Source organism: Megascapheus bottae, unplaced genomic scaffold (assembly GCF_031878675.1).
Source record: "Megascapheus bottae isolate mThoBot1 unplaced genomic scaffold, mThoBot2.hap1 HAP1_SCAFFOLD_113, whole genome shotgun sequence".
NCBI classification, from domain to species: domain Eukaryota; kingdom Metazoa; phylum Chordata; class Mammalia; order Rodentia; family Geomyidae; genus Megascapheus; species Megascapheus bottae.
This window is the reverse complement of record NW_028327345.1, coordinates 141,651-160,077: the sequence shown is the minus strand read 5'-3', so window position 1 is coordinate 160,077 and position 18,427 is coordinate 141,651. Positions and strand designations below refer to the sequence as shown.

Here is an 18,427-nt window from a genome sequence, read left to right as displayed (position 1 = left end):
TATGGCTGCCCAGTTTTCCCAGCACAAATACTTAAAGAGGCTAAGCTTTTTCTACTGCATGTCTTCAACTACTTTGTTGAATGTCAGTACGTGATTTGTATTTCTGGATCTTGTAAATCAGTCCTATTGATCTTCAGTTCTATTTTTGTCCCAATACCAAGCTGTTTTTTCTTATTATGGTTTGTAGCACAGTGCATTTTACTTCCATGTGTACTGTGATGCCATGGACACAAATCATAGTGGTGCCTGTCAAGCAAATGGCAACATATCCAGTTAAGTACATAACAGTCAATAATACTTCCTAGCTATCTTATATAATTTCCGTTTATCTTTATTATCATTAAATGCTAAAAGCCTCAGGGGGTCATTCAGAGAGTACAATTCAGAGGTATTATTATGAGAGGTGACCGTTACATATATATCACTTCTCCACTGAGGGGCATGATGTGGAGTAGAATGCAGAGAATTAACTATCCTTAGTGTAGGTCGGTATGAATGCCTGAGTGAGACTTCAATAGAAAAACAAAATATGAACAGATAAAAGGATAGAAAAATTCTTCAGTACAAATAAAAAAGAAATGTATTTACAGAGTTACAGGATAGCTTTGTATCTTAACCCAAGTACTATAGGAAAGGGCTCAAAACAAAAATTGTGAGTGAAACTTACATAAAATGAAGAGTTATTACTAATATGTCTAGTTTTTATTTGAATAACTTCCCGGTATATAGTGCAGCTTCTCCCCAAACTCGTAATCCTCCTGCTTCTGGCTTTACTAGAATTATTTGCTATACCTAAAAAGTATTTGTAAAAAATTGTGAATACTAAGTAAACAGTGTTTATAAAGTGCATATTAGCATAGTATTGGACAGTAAAGGGCAAAACCAGTATTTCATTTAACAAACACTAACATGCCTAGAGAAGTTTCCAGACCTGTGAGCTTAACTTGTCCTGCCTTTGACAGATCCTATTTTACTTTTATAATCATGTTCATCTATATATGTTTTGTTGCACACTTTCCCTGAGTGTTTTTGCTCAAGATTACTGCTCTGCCACTTGAATCAAAGCTGAAGGTCTCATTTTTTGGTGTAATTAGGATTAAGAGTCTCATGGACTTTCCTGCTCAGGCTGATTCAAAACACTGATTCTCAAATATTTGCTTTTTTGCCTTTTTTAAAAAAAAGCTGAAATACTTTATTATTTTGAATACAGGAAAAATGTTCATGCTAAAGTGAATTTTTGGAATTATAGAGTTGAGACCCTTTATTAGCTAGAGAAGGAATCTGAGGAAACTGAGGAAGCTGTGCATAGTCACAAAGCGTAGTCATAATAGATTAAACTTTCCCTTAATCTCTAGTGATAGTCTCACTCACGTGAATGTGATGAATCCTCTCTAATCCAGAATTCTTTTTATTTATTTTTTATTTTTTATTTTTAATTGCCAGGGTAATGTATAGAGAGATTACAGTTATATTCACTGGTAGTACGTGCATTACTTCACACATTGATACCCCTTCTCATGGTTTTTATCCCCATTTCCCTCTCCCCTGCCTTTTTGCCTTTTGAATAACTTGGATTAGAGGCATGAGCCACGTGTGTGTGTGTGTGTGTGTGTGTGTGTGTGTGTGTGTGTGTGCGCGCGCGCGCGTGTGCGCGCGCGCACGCGCTATGTTGGTGTATATAATTCAGGGCTTCCCATTTGCCAGGCAAGTGCTGGATCTACTCTTTTTGTTCTGGTTATTTTGAATTAATGTCTGTTTTACCCAGGCTAGCCTAGACTGTGCTCCTCCCCCTTATGCTTCAGATATAGCTGACAGACATACTCAACTATGCCCAGTATTTTCGGTTGAAAATGGGGTCTCATAAGCTATGTTTGCACATAAAGGCCCAGAAGAGTAATATTTCTAACCTTTATTCTTATGTACATATGAAAACAAGCAGCACATGAAACTTCCATGTATTATCCCATGTCTAAGTATGTGTATTAGCTCCAGATGATACCAGAGAGGGGCTTCAAGAGCAAACAGAAATTTAGTTCATAAACACCTATGTCCTTGGTTAGAATGTCAGCAAAGTGCAGGAAGCACGTGCCAATGTCAGAGAGGCAAAATGATTTGTGCAGGATGAAAGGAATGGTGAAAAGGAAGGCATGGATCTGACCTAGTAATGGCTTCTTGAAGCTTGAGACCATGCTGGTACCAGGGCCTTGCAGAGGACTTCAGGATTCAACAGACAAGGTGTGCTTTTAACTTTGTCTACATGTGCACATTGTGAGGTGGGAGGGGAGAGTTCAGCCTCCAGTTTGTCTTCAGGTAGGTCTTACGTGAGGAAGCAGCTTAGGTCATTGGGCCCTGAGAAGTGACCCTACCTCCGTCACAATGAAATGGAACATGGAACCCTGGTAACTAAACAACCATAACAGTCTGGTCAAGCCAGCTCACTTGGAGTATGATTCTGGAAGGAGAAAATTGTTCTTGTGTTGTATTCGCAGGTCAAGGGCTCAATAAGTTGGGCTTTGGGAATCTCTTTTAAGCCCAATCACCAGTTCAGCACTTCAGCAAATTTCCCAACAAGAAATCAATGGAAACACAAGGCAACTCAGGTGAAGTATAGTCAGGATACCTTCTATTTGTGTGCTTTTTAGTGTTAATAATGATATAATACTTTCTGAGTGGATTCCAGCCCACTTTATCACAATTACTCAATTTGAAATATGCTCCCATTTCCACTTTTGAAAGATCCTTTCTCCTTAGCACCTTAGTGTGACAAAGACTCGGGAGTGTGCCCTATAACATATGGAGCCTGGAGGGAGCCACAGTGACTTCCTCCTCTTCTTCATCAGCTACAAATTGCTTTGTCCTAACTGTGAGGAAGATGAGCAAGTGAAGAAGCAAATGACTTTGGGACCAAGGGAAGTGTTCTTGAAGCTGGAGATCTTTGGAGCATCTTATTCAGAGCACAAATTTCCCATTTGCACACCACTTGTGATTTCCATCCTGTACGGCTTGGGACTTCAGCAGATGGCAGAGCACACAGTTGTGGGTGAGCTCTGTGCAGAAACTCAACTCAGAATGCTGAAATCTGAGGATTGGGGTTCAAAGCCAGCACTGGCACTAAAGACTGTGACTCTTATCTCCAATTAATCACTAGAAAAGGGGAAGTGGGCTGAGGCTCTAATGGTATGATGGTAGCCTTGAGCTACAGCACTCAGGGACAGCACCCAGGCCCAGAGTTCAAGCCTCATGACCCCCTTCCCCCCCCTCCCCGCCACAAAATGTATCTAGATGTCACACAGGTTTTCCTAATCTTTCACAATTCAGCACATGGTACCATATAATCTTGATCCACTAGGAACCTACTTTGTGCTTAATTCATTCCACATGCTCCGACAGAACCTGGACAACCACACAGCCACTTGCCCACCCTTTACTCTACAGTTAGGCCAATAATGACTCCACACCATCATAGTCGGCTATATCATCTTTCCAGAAGTGGTGTGTTTTAAATAATGCATGTGTAGAACATTCACCAGTTGCATAAAGATATCATAAAACCCCTTGATTCATTAAAGAATAATTCTGTACCTCTATAGCAAATATATTTTCAGTGGTTCTCACCTCCAGCCTCTTTTATACAGACATTTTTGTAGAAAAAAAAGACAGAGGGGCCTGGAGTTTGGCCTAGTGGTAGAGTGCTTGCCTAGATGCATGAAAACCTGGGTTTGATTCTTTGGTACCACATACATAGAATAAAAGTTGGAAGTGGCTCAAGAGGTAGAGCTCCAGTCTTGAGAAAGCCCAAGGACAGTGATCAAGCCCTGAGTTCAAGCACCAGAATTGTGCCCCCCCCCCAAATGAAAGGGAATGATCAAACGCTGACTATACAATGACTAAGAGGAATCTCAGTTAAGTAAAAAGAAATATACCTATCTTTATACATTCTGAAAAATTCATGAATATATTAGAAAATATGTATAAAGTGCATAAATTTTGTGTGTTGGCCTGTGTATGGGCTTCAACTGACCACCTCAGAGCTATTCCTAAGCTTTTTGTGCTCAAGGCTAGCACTCTACTAGTAGAGCCAAAAAATCACTTGTCCTCAATTGAGGTACATGTGATTAACATTTCAGGTTTTTTTTCACACACAAAAAAAGACTTCCATCTTTTCATATTAGTGCTCTTAGTATTTGAATTACAGAAAAGCTTACCTTTAAAAAAAAAGACTTACAAACTTAAACTTTCAATACTGTCTTATTTTAGTATCAAGGTTGAAGCAGATAGAGATAGAAAAAGTTAAACATTTCCTGACCCCCACAGAGATGAGACTCGGCATAGCAGCTGTTGTCTGTAGGCTTCTGTATTGCAAGTTCTGGTCTCGCTTCAATTGTTTCTGCTCTTTACTGGTGCTCTGCCATTTGAACCAGGCCCTAATTCCTGCTTTGTGTTGGTTAATTAGAGATATTATTTTCTACTATTAGAGCAATGATCACAACCCAGCATTTTACCTATTTGAATAAATTAATTTTTCTTTTCAATTTGATATCTGGTTCTAATGAATAAGTCTGATCTTTTTGCTTATACAAATATATAGTTTCCCCACTTCTATTATATTTATGTTTGGCTTAAAACCATCATACTAAAATTTCATGTTTTAGAAGTTTTCATCTTTTGTGCTAGTAGTGACATTTGAACTCATAGCTTTGAGTACTTGCTATTTTTTGTTCAATTTAAACATACAACTTGAGCCACACCTTGAGTTCCTGATTTTTGCTAGCTCTTGGATAATCTTTCAGATTTCTCTATAGGTGCTTCTGTGAACCTCCATCCTTAGAATAGGCCACACTTGAAGATAGAATTACTGAGATGTGTATGATACCTGGCATGTCTTTGTCAATCTATGTAAATATTCGTTTATTGATGATGGCTTTTCCTTTTCAGTGTATTTATTTCCCACATGTTTTATCAGAAATGTTATCACAAATTTTTTGTGTTATTGGAGTTATAATTTTCCTAGATATGTGTACAAAGCACAATGGATGTGGATACACTTGAACGCACAGAACAAAGTCTCACATATTACTACAATTACCCTGGCATTTGTCCCAATAAACAAAACACCTTTCTAGGCTTCTGATCTGATATGTCCTAAACCTTTTTATAGCTACCCTATCTCTCCATGGAGGCATGGCTTGAATTCCTTGCCTCTCTGTACATTTAACATTTCCCTGTAACATCCAGTAAGATTCTTTAGTGTAGCTCCAACTCTGTTATTTATCCCACTTAGGACTCATATGTCTGAGGCATCAGATTGTAGTTTGAAATAATACACAGTATTAAGGATTCAAGAATTGTACAACATAGTCTGTGAGTGTGGATCATAGGGCTTGAACTCTGCACCTAGGTGTTGTCCCTGAGCTCTTCAGCTCAAGGCTACTGTCCTACCACTTCCTGTTTTCTAGTTGTTAACTGGAGATAAAGAATCTCAGTCTTTAGTGCCCAGGCTAGCTTTGAACTACGATCCTCAGATCTCAGCCTCCTGAATAGCTACGATTACAGGTATGAGCCACTGCGCCTAGCTATCTCCAACCAACCACCAAAAAAACTGGAAGTGGCACTGTGGTTCAAGTGATAGAGCTCTATTTTTGAGCGTAAGAACTCAGTGAAATCTCCCAGGCTTTTCCAGAAAAGAATTGAATTGTGCAGCACAATGCAAACATTGCCATTCTAATAAATTTGGAAAAGTAAATAGAAGGGCTCGGCATTTGGCCTAGTGGTGGAGTGCTTGCCTAGCATGCATGAAGACCCGGGTTCGATTCCTCGGTACCACATACATAGAAGAAAAAAGCCAGAAGTGGTGCTGAGGCTCAAGTGGTAGAGCTCTAGCCTTGAGAAAGTCCAAGGACAGTGTTCAGGCCTGAGCTCAAGCCCAGGACTGGCAAAAAAAAGAAAAAGCTGGAAATGGAGCTGTGGCTCAAGTGGTAGAGTGCTGGCCTTGAGAAAACCCAAGGACAGTGCTTCAGGCTCCAGGGCTGGCAAAAAAAATGTAAGTAGAATGAATATTTTACAGCAATCCCTGGGAGGAGGGAGGGAAGCTATAAAACTAGATCACCCTCTAAATTGCCTTCAGGCAATAATTCTATCTCAGACTCCTCAAAGGGATCTCTGTCCTCATCAAAGACAGGATTTTCTTCCTGAGTTTACGGAGGGGTAGATCCTAGTTTCTCAATTAGAGATTGGTTCTCCTCCAGAGGGACAGATTTGTAGGGATATTCTGTGAGGACAGATTTCACTGTCCTCAACTGAATCTAGCTTTTGGACCTCACTTATTATTCTCCTGACATAGGCTGGGGACATTTTTCATAAAGAATACATGTGCTACTTTATGCTGCAGAGCAACCAGAGTGCTGCTTTGATTCATTTGGAGCTGGTCTGGGTGGACTGTGAAAGTAAAGGGAAGAAATTCTGGATCAACTTCTCCTAGAGGACCTGCAGGTTCACCTGAGTCACATGTGGGGTTCAGAACACAAGGTTATCCTTAGGACTCAAAACCTGTCCGGTCTTTTCTAAAAAATGGAACAAACCTATCTTCAAATGCTTTCTGGAGTCCAGTGGTGGCTCCAGATCTCCATCATTCACCATTGCTGACATCACAGACCGAGTTCTTTATCTGGAGTTCAGGAGAAGCTCTTCTAGGACTACTCAAACCTAACAATGGAAATAGCTACAGGATTCTTAAAGTGGCTCTAGAGGTTAAGGTGGGACTAAAGTTCCATGAGGATGGGGGAAGCTGTAGAATTTGAGCTTGAACTGAACACTGATGAGAAGGTAGGGTCTTTCTAATGAGTGACTATGTCTGAGTACTTTCTAAAAGAGAACCTGGCAGAGAATATCCATAAAAGAATGTTTTGCCAAGCTGGGTAGTACTAAGGGCTCCCAGACAATCAGGGAAGCTCAGAAGCTCTGAGGAGCCTAAAGAAGGACTTCTTTTTCTTGGTTTCATGGGTCACACATTCCTCCAGCTGCTCAAAAAGAATGTGTAAGTGGAAGAGTAAATCCAGGCTGTAGTCCAATATCTGGATATAAATTTAGGATATAACATTGCCTGTGTGTATACATGTGTACAGGGTTTAGGGCTTAATCCCAGGGCCTGTGTGATAACTGTGAACATTTTTTGCTCAAAGGTAGTGCTCTAGCATTTGAGCCACTTCCAGCTTATAGTAGCTCATTGGAGATGAGACAGTTTGCTGCCTAGTCTTGATTGGAACTAAAGTCTCAGTTCTCTGCCTCCTACATAGCTGGGATAATAGGTATGAGCCACCAGAACCTGCTGAGGAAGCATTAGTACATGAGGCAGGGGGGTTGTAATTTTCAGTCCAGCTTCAAAAGCACTATGTCAAAACAAGAGGAAAACTCTAAAGCAAGATATAATAAGATGGAATGAGGATAAATTTAGTGGTATAGCATGCTAGCCTAACTTGCAGAAGACCCTGCAAAACATAGCATTCTGTATTACAACACCAGGCAAAAGATTCTACCTAGTTTGTTCATAAACAGACACAAAAACCAGTGTATGAATTTACTTGAGTAATTTACATTAAAATCCTAGAACAATGAAAGGGAAACACCTTTTGAATTCAATGGTTTTATGTTGTCCCATCAATCATCACATTCCTCCTAGACAAAAAAAAACCCAAAAACATTATTTGTATGTTTATGTTTGTGCTGGGTCATGAAATAAAACCTTGGAAATGTCCCTGAATTTTGTGTTCAAGCCAACAGACATGGACACACAGTGTTCTGTGTGCCCTCTAATCTTTGCTACTCAGGAGTCTGAGATCTGAGGCTCACAGTTTGAAGCTTCTGACAGGCCCACTGCCATTCCACCAACAACCCACCCACCCTGACCTCTTTCCCTCACTGTCCAGTCCACCCCCACAACCATCACCCCTACTCCCAGCCCCGCATCTGACCCCATCTTTAGGCCCTAACTATCACCTCAGCTCTTAGCCACACCTTTAAATTCACTCCTGACCCAAGTCTCTTTTCTATTCCCCATTCCTGTCCACCCCACCCCAGGCCCAACCCTCTGCTCTATTTTCTTCTTGACCCCTTGGACAGATGTGAGTGTGCGTACTCATGCATACATAGCATGCACAGGAGTGCGAGGTTGAGCTGGACAACCAGTGTAGCACCCATCAGAGACAGAAGGCTCAGGCTCTGAGTCTGGTTGTGGGCTTCTTCTTCACCATTTAGATGTTTTTCTGGCTCATGTTTGCTCAGTTATGGTTGCCATTCCAGATGCCCAGGTTTCCAGGTAAATGGGCCAATGCTGACTTCATTGTGGGTGAAAGATCATACTTATGTGTACACGTTTGCCCAAAACTATGTATGTGGTGCCTCATCAAGCTGTATGTGTAATATATTGAGTACAAGAGAAGGAAGGACTGGGAAGGAGTTTGTCCTACCTCTGTTCCAGGCTATGTCATGTATAGTTCAGGGTTATGGGCCTGTATCTGGGGATGCTGCCAACCACCAGTGCTTCAACTGCAATAGAGAGGTCCTACCCAAAGGCCTCTTCATCTTTACCTAGTGGATTTCAGTCTTCCTTGTTCATGCCTGTTCAGGTATGAGAGCCATCCCTGATGCCCCTGTTTCAAGGTAATTGGGACACATGACTCATCCTTGAAAATTGACCATGGGTGAGGGGTTGTATGCCTGTGCACACAGGAATGCATATGTGATGCTAGATTGGCCTGGGGGTAGGCTATAGAATGCCTAAGGGAAAGGAATCCAGGTCATTGTGTCTGCCTCCACTTCTTGTTTGCCTCTCTCCCAGCTCTGGCCTATGTAGCTTGGGATTATGGACCTGGAGCTGGGGATACTGCTGACCTCCTCAACCAGCATCTATTGCTACAGGGGAGGTTGTGTCTAGTGGTCTATCCTTAGGCCTAGGTGCTGATGCCATTCCAGATGCCCAAGTTTCAAGGCAAATGAGCCCATTCTCCCCTGTGAGGGGATCCATCTCATGTGTGGACTTATATGTGTCACAGAAGATTTTGAGGCCTCTTCCTGTGCTACAGAAGGCCCAAGGGATGGAAATCTTGGGATGAAGTCTTTCATGCCTCCCTTCCAGCTATGGCCTATGTAGCATGCGGTTCCAGGTGTGGAGATGGGGATGTTGCTGCCCTCCCGAGCCAGTGTTTCCATATTGCAGAGAGGTCTAGCATGGTGGCCTGTTTTGTTTCACCTTGCAGAACTCCATCTTCCTGGTATGGGTCAGTCTGAATGGGTAACATCATCAGATGCCCCATTGTGAGTTAAGTGTATGTCTTTCTGCCCTCATCCTGAGGGAACTGAATCACAAGTGAGGAGTTTTGTGTGTGCTTGTATACATGTGTTCACAGGAATACATGTAGCACAGGCTACGTTGTGCTACACTGGACCCAAAGGAAGGAAGGTCAAGGCCTGGAGACTGCTCTGCATCTCTCTACCCAGACACTGCTTCTGTAGCCTGGTGTCGTAGGCCTGGTAATGGGATGCTGCTGCCCTTCGTAATCAGTGCTGCTCCTGCTACAGGGAGGTCATGCTTAGTGGTCTGTTCTTCACTTTGTGGACTGTCATCCTCCTGGCTGTGCCAAGTTTGAAGGTAAACGGGCTCATTTCCCCCTTTGTGGGAACTGTTTGGTGGAGTTGTGCATGTATGTGTGGTTGTGTGTGTGTGTGGTACACAAGTTTGAAGAATACATGTATATGTGACCAGATTTACCTCTTTTTATGCTATTGTGGTCCCAAGGAAAGGAAAGCCTGCTATAGATGCTTCTAGTCCTCCTTTCCAAGCTATGCCTGGGAAGCCTTAGGTTATGGGTTACCTCCTACCTATTCAATCAGTGCTTCACCTGTTGTGGAGAGGTCCTGCCTGAGGACCCCTTCATCTTCACCTTACCTACTCCATCTTCCTGATTTTTTTGTTCCAGATGCAGGTGCGATGCCAGATTGCCCCTGATTCAAGATGAGTAACTTCCCTGGACCACCTGTGTGAACTGAATCATAGGTGAGAGGTTTATACATGTGCACATATGTTCACACAAACACATATAACTGGCCAGAATGGGTTTTGCACTATAGTGGACCCAAGACAAGGAAGGCTGAGGCTTGGAGGTGACCCAACATCCTTTCTGACTCTGACCAGTGTAACCTGGTTTTATAGGCTTGGAGGTAGGGATGCTGTTTCCCTCTTAAACCAATGCTTCTCCTGCTAAAGGATGTCATGTCTGAGGGCCTTTGTCTTTAGTTCACGAACCTCCATCTTCCTGATCCATGTAGGCCCAGGTGCTGGTGTCATCCTGGATGTCTCCATTTCTGGGTAAGTGGATTTCCTCTATTTAAGAGAACCAATTATGGATGAGGGCTTGTGCCCAGGCATACACGTACTGGGGCCATATGGGCCTGGATGTGTGTTGTTGCCAGGCCAAGAGAAAGAAGGCCTCCCTTCCCAGTTATGGCCTATGAAGTGCAATGTCATGTGCCTGAGCTGAGGATGCTGTTTCCTTCCCCAAACAGCACTTAATGAACTATGGGTTGCTCATGTCCAAGGGCATCTTTGTCCTCACTTCTTGGGCCTCCTTTTTCCTATTCCATGTTGGCCTAGTTGCCAGTGCTTCTAGATGCTCCCTTCTCATGGAATTCCCCTTACCCCCTTGCACAATGGTAAGTGAACTGCAAGTGTGGGGTCATGCTCCTGTGTACATGTGATTGCCTGAATGATCACATGTGGAGCCATATTGAAATGGACCTATGCTATAGTGATTGCACGTGGAGGAAGTACATGGACGTAGTCTACCCCACCTTCCTTCCTGCTATGGCTTATGTATGGAGTTGACTCACTGATTAAATTGGTCAGTACTTGCCATGTCCTAAGATTACTATGATTACCATAAATATAATAAGGATTGAGAAATCTTGGCAAAGCATGTAGTACCTGAACCGTAAGGTGTCGAGCACTAGAAGGGGCAGGGTAGATATGAAGGGCCTATCCAGCTGGGTATCAGGAGTGCTGAGTGGAAGGAAGGGATGAATATGGTCAGAATACTTTCTGCACACATGTGAAAATGAAGCTAACTGAGAGTAGTTTGGGAAGTAGGGGTCTGAGATAGTAATGTAGGGAAGAGAGTCTGACCCTATTTGCCTATATAGACAAATGAAACCCCATGTAAACTAACTGATGTTAATAAAAAAACTTACAGAGGGGCCGGGAGTTTGGCCTAGTGATAGAGTGCTTGCCTAGCATGCACGAAGACCCGGGTTCCATTCCTCAGTACCACATACATAGCAAAAAACCAGAAGTGGTGCTGAAGCTCAAGTGGTAGAGTGCTAGCCTTGAGAAAGTCCAAGGACAGTGCTCAGACCCTGAGCCCAAGCCCAGGACTGGCAAAAAAAATACAGAAAGTAAGAGCCTGTGGCTCATACCTATAATCCTACATGAGGCTAAGTGGATCATGGTGAAACTTTTACCTCAATGAGCAGCCCAATGAAAACTACGAGTTGTACATAACCCAGATAGTAAAAAAACCAAAAAACAAAAAACAAAAACCCAAAAATGCAAACAAAAAAAACCAAAAAACAAAACAAATTAAAAATCAAAACCAAACCAAAAACAGGGGCCAGGAGTGTAGTCTAGTGGTAGAGTGTTCAGCTAGTGTGCACAAAGCCCTAGGTTCTATTCCTTGGTACCACATATTCAGAAAAAGCTGGAAGTGGTGCTGTGGCTCAAGTAGCAGAGCAGTAGCCTTGAGCACAAGTGTCCAAGGACAGTGTCCAGGCCTTGAGTTCAAGCCCCAGGACTGGCAAAACAACAACATGCCTTAGAGCCAGCACCCAAGCAGTGAATTGAAGCCTGAGGACTGTTAAGAAAAAAAAAGACATGAAGAAGGCTGAGGATGTTGCTCACGTGATAGAGTGCTCACATGGCCCGTTCAGGGTCCTAGGATTCATCACTAGCATTAGAAGGCACCAAAACCTGTTGGGATGGGGTTTTGTTTTTGTTTCTCTTGTTTTTGGTTTTCTCCCTTAAGTGATTTTAGGGGTCAAATAGGAAAAAAGTAGGGCACTTTCCTTGGGCTTTCTCAAGGCTAGGATATGGAGGAATCAAATCCAGGGTTTTGTGCGTTCTTGGAAAGCACTCTACCATTAGGCAATTATCCTGCCTATACTATGCTGGGGATGGGAACTGTTTGGGTGGTTCATTCCCTGGTTCCAGAATATCATGGGTCCAGTAGCTGCACTTCTTTGCTTTATACTAATTATACTTATGTATTCAAGTGCTTGCAGAGCATCCTGCAGAGACAAATAAGTATCTTCACCAACCAATCTGTCAATCAAATGTTCCTGAAAGGGTACCTGGGTCAATGCCTGCCGGGGCGTACCGGCAGCAAATTGGGGTTCCTGAAATAGGGGGCAGGGACTGGAAAAATTAGAAGAGAGACAAACACATCGGGTCCGGGAGGTCTGCAGCCCAGGCAAAAGGGATTGAGGTCGTAAGGCTGCAGCTGGTGGCAGTGGGTGTGAGGGGTAAGGTTTAGAATCAGACACCATAGTGGCCTGAGGGTCATCTTTCTTTCCTACTTCTGGGGGGGCTCTCTGCTCCATCCCCATTTTCGATAGAAAATGTAACATTTCTTTTAACTTCTTCTCCACCGTATCCATCCGGCCCTCCATTGACTCATCATAACTTTCCTCCTTGATATTGAAACCTGAATTCTGATACTCAATATCTACTGGTTGTTGTTCCCTTTTCAAGATCTCACTTAGACTCTCTTGGGCTGCTGCATATGGCTCAGCCTCAGGTTTTTCAGAAGGGTCCTTTAACTCATAAATTTCCCTTAATTCAAGATTAAGTTCAGCATTCATACTCAAAGATCTTAAAGCGCGCAAAATTAATATCGGCCGTTCATTTTCCGGAAAATTTTAGTATCATGAAGGTTTTTTGCTAATCTTATTCTTGTGGGTGACAACCAAGTTTTAAAACAAAGCCTTTTTTAGCAAAGCGACTAGCTAAAATTAAAGACTGAAGTTTGTGTCCTGCCACCAACTGTCTCTAGACTGTCACTTCAGCAGGTTGTAGGAAAAAGGAAACTAGACGAAGACCGCAGCTGCTTTGTCTGGCCTCTGCTCACCTCAGCTGCAGTCAATTGGGAGGGGCCATACCAGGCCCGAGTGGAGCGAAAAACTTTTTACTTCCCAGAAATATTCAAAAAGATAACAAGGATGTGCTTGTGTACATGCAGAAAAACCATAAGGATCCATATTTAGAACTGGTACCAATTTTAAAGACAAAACAAAACAAAACAAAATACCCAAGGAAACTATGTAACACGAACAAGACAGAGAAGCAGAGACTTTTAAACAGAATCAGACATTGACATATAACAAGAAATTTGGACTCAATCAGATACACTTAACATAAAAAAACATGAGCTCAAATGAATGTTTTCACCAAACAGTTATTTTTAGATTTAGACATGTCTTGCTGGTGGGACTCTCAGGTATGCCTTGTTATCGACAAGAAACTCAGAAGGGGAGGGGGGGTCAAGGCGTCCCTTGACCACCCAGGCCTCTGTTTTAGGCCCACAGTGCACCTTTTCAAACAAACAAACAAAAATAAAATAAAATAAAATAAAATAAAACGCAGACATACAGGGGGGTCGGCCGACTTCTACTTACCTCTGGAGGCCTTTGCTTTTCACCTGGGCATCTTTTACAAAAAAGGTTTTTCAGAAGGGTCCTTTAACTCATAAATTTCCCTTAATTCAAGATTAAGTTCAGCATTCTCATGTTGAGGATCTATGCATTCATTTACTAGATTCCATACATCAATAGCCTCTACTGGGGTCTTTTCGGGGCCATATACATTATAATATTCTTGAATTCTTTTTCCTATCTGCTGCCAGGTTTTTTGGAATTTCTCCTCTAAAAACCTCAGGCATGCCTCCTCGACAAACTGTAGGAAGCTCTGAAGCACCCCTTTTTCCACCCACGTTCCGTGGGCTTCAAGTAGGTCTGTTAAGATCGGTACAAATGACCTATGGCTATTAACTTGACCCATAATTTTTACTCCTGACTATACACTCTCTTAAGATCCTCTCTTAATAGTCCTACGATGTGTTACTTACCACAGCGGGGTCCTCCACCGTCGTCCCAGATTTTCAGGGTCCCTGTTCGGGCACCAGATGGCGGGGCCTACTGGCAGCAAATTGGGGTTCCTGAAATAGGGGGCAGGGACTGGAAAAATTAGAAGAGAGACAAACACATTGGGTCCGGGAGGTCTGCAGCCCAGGCAAAAACTGCCGCGCCCCGTTTATTCTCAACTCAAAGTTTATATCCCTTCTTGAGACCAGGGCACTGCCAGGTGTTACATCCAGATGGTTAATCAGGGAACTGTTGGGAGTTACATTCATACGGTAAATCTCAGATCAATTGAACAGGAGAAGGCCAAAAAACAACAAGACAATCAAGCAATTACCTGATGCAAATCAAAGTACAGTTTGATTCCACTCTTGCTCCCGACAAATGCCCACCATCGACTACTTTGCCCCTGTCTCAGCAGGAAGCAGCTACAAAGTGATGATCTTTGCCCATGCCCCCAATCAGGTGACGTGCACTCCAATTACTTAAAACCAAAGAGGTGGGAATGATAGTGTGGATCCAGGGCCACCTTTCCCATAATTTAGCTGGTAGTTTAGCGTGCCCTGCACAAACAACAATCAGCACTGGCCCAAGGCCCCTTCCTCCCTTTCCTAGTTTAGCATGCCCTACAGAGTACACAACCCCAAGCCCCGATTAGGGATGTAAATAACTATTGCCCACCCCTTTACCTTGGGCTGTCACTCCCCTAGGTAGCTATAAACCATTTGGGCCACAGGATCCAAGAGTGACTTTCAGGTCAGGGCAACTGCAGTCCCTCTTATCTACCATCTGGACAACACGATGAAGCCTTCACGTCTACTCTAAACACTACACGTTATATAGGTCACCCCAGACAGAAGCCAGTGCTTCAAGTGTGCACATATGAGAAGGAGGTCTACTGCCCCCCCCAATTAAACTTCTTTGTTTCCTGTACCTGGATATTGGCACAGTGTGCATATTATCTAAGTCAGGTGAGGGTGATGCATAGTGTTTAGGGTGAGAGTGAGGGTGTGTAGGATAGGGTTACATTTAGTGTTAGGGACACAGGCTAGGTTTAAGGTTTGGTGTTGGGGTTAAGGTTAGGGTTAGGGTTAGAGCCAGAGCTAAATATAGGGCTAGGGTTCTGTCCCGTCCAGCGGGACATCAACTAAGGCCAAGAACCTAGAGGGAGCAATGAAAGGGACAGGAGACACGAAGAAGGCAGCAAGACAAGCATCCTGATCAAGCTGCAAATTTTATTTTTTACACTGGGGTTTATATGCCTCTTCAGGAGAGGTAGGAGGGGGTTGGGGTATAGGAACTGCTCAGGGTAGGGGGTCCTGCAGTAGGATGTTTGCTCCTGCTCCAGGTAGAGGCCAGGTGGTAGGATGTTTGCATATCAACGCAAGCAGGCATATGTTGCTTAGTGACCTAATTACAAGATGCAGGCACATTCTTACACTAAGAATTCAGGGAGGGGGAGAATGTTTCTGACATCTCCTCCTTTCATCTTAAAATAAGTGAGGGGCGAGGATTTAGGCAATATCTTAATTATGGTAGGCATTAATCTGAGAGGGGAGACAGAGGCCCTGATCTCTAGAAAGGAGGCCATGTTGAGCAAGAAGCAAGACACACTGGCTGATGTGTCTGTCTTTCTGCTGAGGCCAAGCATCTTTTTGTGGGGGAAAGGTTTTAATAGACGCCAATTTCCATGCTATCGGGCGTGTCCCGCCGGAGACCCCGAGACTGATGGCTGTTTTATTTTTAGGCCGTCTCCTTGCAGTCTTAGCTGCACCTCACACAGATGCCTACACCTGTCAACTGCAGGTGGGTATCCCTCGGGTGGGGACTACGGTTCCTCTGGGGGCCTCATGATCCTCATGCCCTTCCTCAGCCAAATCGGCTAGATGTAGGCATTGATAATGTACCAGAATAGGCCTCCCCGCCAGGGTATCAATCTGTTATTTTACAAAGGCTACAATTCTATTAAAAATACATGGTCCAATGGTAACAATTAGCAACACTGCGAAGGTATCCTGATCTTATCTCATACAATGCCAAAAGCAACACCATTCATGTCCTATTTCTCAAATAGCCTAAATCAGTCAAACAGCAAAACACAGGAACAGATGTGATAATTAAAAGGCCAATGATGAGGAGAAGTCCCACGATGATTAGCAGGGTTGTCCAATAGGGTCTCTTCGTTCCTGTGAATATGAAAGGAGAGTATTCTCAGGGCCAAACACAGGCTCTGGAATGGTATTATTAATCTTTTCTGTTAAACATTAATGTCCTTAGGGGCTGATGGGTTAACTTGTTTAATCAATCTCTTGGGCAGCCATCTTGGTGCTGATTGTTTTTGGTCCAGGACACAGGCTGAACCGCGTCTCCAAATGAGTACTGAATCTGGACCATTTCAGTTATTAGTGAGGGGATCTCGCCACATCACCATAGGCGGAGTTGTATCTGGAGAAGGGTTCCAGTGGCAGTCTGCAGCTGAATGATCATTATTATCTAAAGTAAAAAAATTTAACACAAAGAGTGCATGACTTAATCGATCACGGGGGGAAGCAAAGGATAAAGAAGTGGATTTAAGCCGAGTGAGCCAAGTTTTTAGCGTTTGATGGGCTCTCTCAACAATTCCTTGACCTTGTGGGTTATAGGGGATTCCTGTAATGTGATTAATGTGAAACGCTTCACAAAACTGTCTAAATTTTGCACTAACATAAGCAGAACCGTTATCTGTTTTAATTTTAACAGGTTTTCCCAGAATGGAAAAAGCTGTGACAAGATGTGAAATGACATCCTTTGTGGCTTCTCCCAAATGAGGGGAGGCAAAAATGAAACCACTATAGGTATCTATAGAAACATGAAGATACTTTTATTTTCCAAATTCTGGGAAATGAGTAACATCCATCTGCCACAATTGATTAGGGAAAAGGCCACGTGGATTAACTCCCATGTGTGGTACTGGCTGGCTAACAATACACGAGGAACATTTTTTTTAACAATCTCTCGAGCTTGTTCTTGGGATATTTTACAAAATAAGGGAGTGGGCATTCAAATGAGGTACATTATGTAAGTTTTGGGCCTCTTGTATTGATCCTACAATTATGGGGAAGGTAAGCCTTGTAGCAGCATCTGCTTGAGCGTTGCCCTCTGTAAGGGGTCCAGGTAAATTAGTATGGGCTCTAATATGTCCCAAATAAAAAGGTTCTTGTCTATTTATTAACTTTTGAATTTGTATAAACAGAGGTGTAGCATTAGAAGTTATTTTAAGAAAAGGAGAAGTTTCAAGCAACGGAATGGAATGAGCTATGTATGCACTATCAGTATAGATATTTACAGCTCGAGTGGAAAACTGTTTGAAAACTTGAAATATGGCATATAGCTCAACCAACTGGGCCGATTGATAAGATGTCTTGAAAACATGGGAAGACCCGTCTGTAAACACAGTGACAGCCTTTGGAATGGGGTTATTTTTTGTATTTTTAGGAAAAATGAATGAATGGGACTGGGCAAACTGTAATATGGGATCATCTATTACTCCTAGGAACCCTGACAGGGCTATTCCCCAGTCTTCCATAGTTTGGAGAAGAAATTGAATTTGTTCCTGAGTATAAGGAACCACTAATATATCAGGATCTTTTCCAAAATATTGGCGGGAAAGTGAGCGAGCTTTAATAATTATGGAAGCAATTTGAGACAAATATACTGCAATTACTTTAGATGAGGAAATGGGGAGATGGACCCAAAGGAGAGGTTGTCCTCTTTTATTGGGGGTGATGGACTTCTGCCAAAAAACTCCAGTGGGCATATGTGGGGTGACCAAAATTATAAAATTTAGGGGTAAAGTATAAGAAATTTGTGAAACAAATTGTTGGTCACTAGCTTGTGCCACTTGTCCCAACGCATCCCTTGCTGCATGTGTGAGCTCACGAGGGGAGGAAGGGTCAGAATCTCCTCGCAGGATATCGTTAAGGGGCAAGAGTACATTGTTAGGTAATTTTAGATAAGGTCTGAGTCATTGGATATCTCCTAAAAGTTTTTGGAAATCATTAAGGGTATGGAGGCTATCTACACAAAACTGAATGCGAGGTGTTAAGACTAATTCCTGTTGTAATTTTAAACCCAGATAAGTAAAGGGGTCTTGTAACTGAACTTTATCAGGAGCTATTTGCTAAACCGAGATTAAGAAGGGCTTTAGAAAGTTCCACCAAACAATTTTGTAGATCTGACTTGTCCCAAGCTGCTAAGAAAATATCATCCA

General features: G+C 42.8%; 1 long non-coding RNA gene across 1 annotated transcript; it reads left to right on the top strand.

The window, feature by feature from the left end:
• Positions 1-2,334: 2,334 nt before the first annotated feature.
• LOC150040019 (uncharacterized) lies at positions 2,335-17,437 on the top strand. Its single transcript, XR_016534114.1, has 3 exons — positions 2,335-2,600; positions 9,972-10,048; positions 16,918-17,437. It is a non-coding gene; the product is annotated as an uncharacterized LOC150040019 (long non-coding RNA).
• The last annotated feature ends 990 nt before the right edge of the window (positions 17,438-18,427 follow it).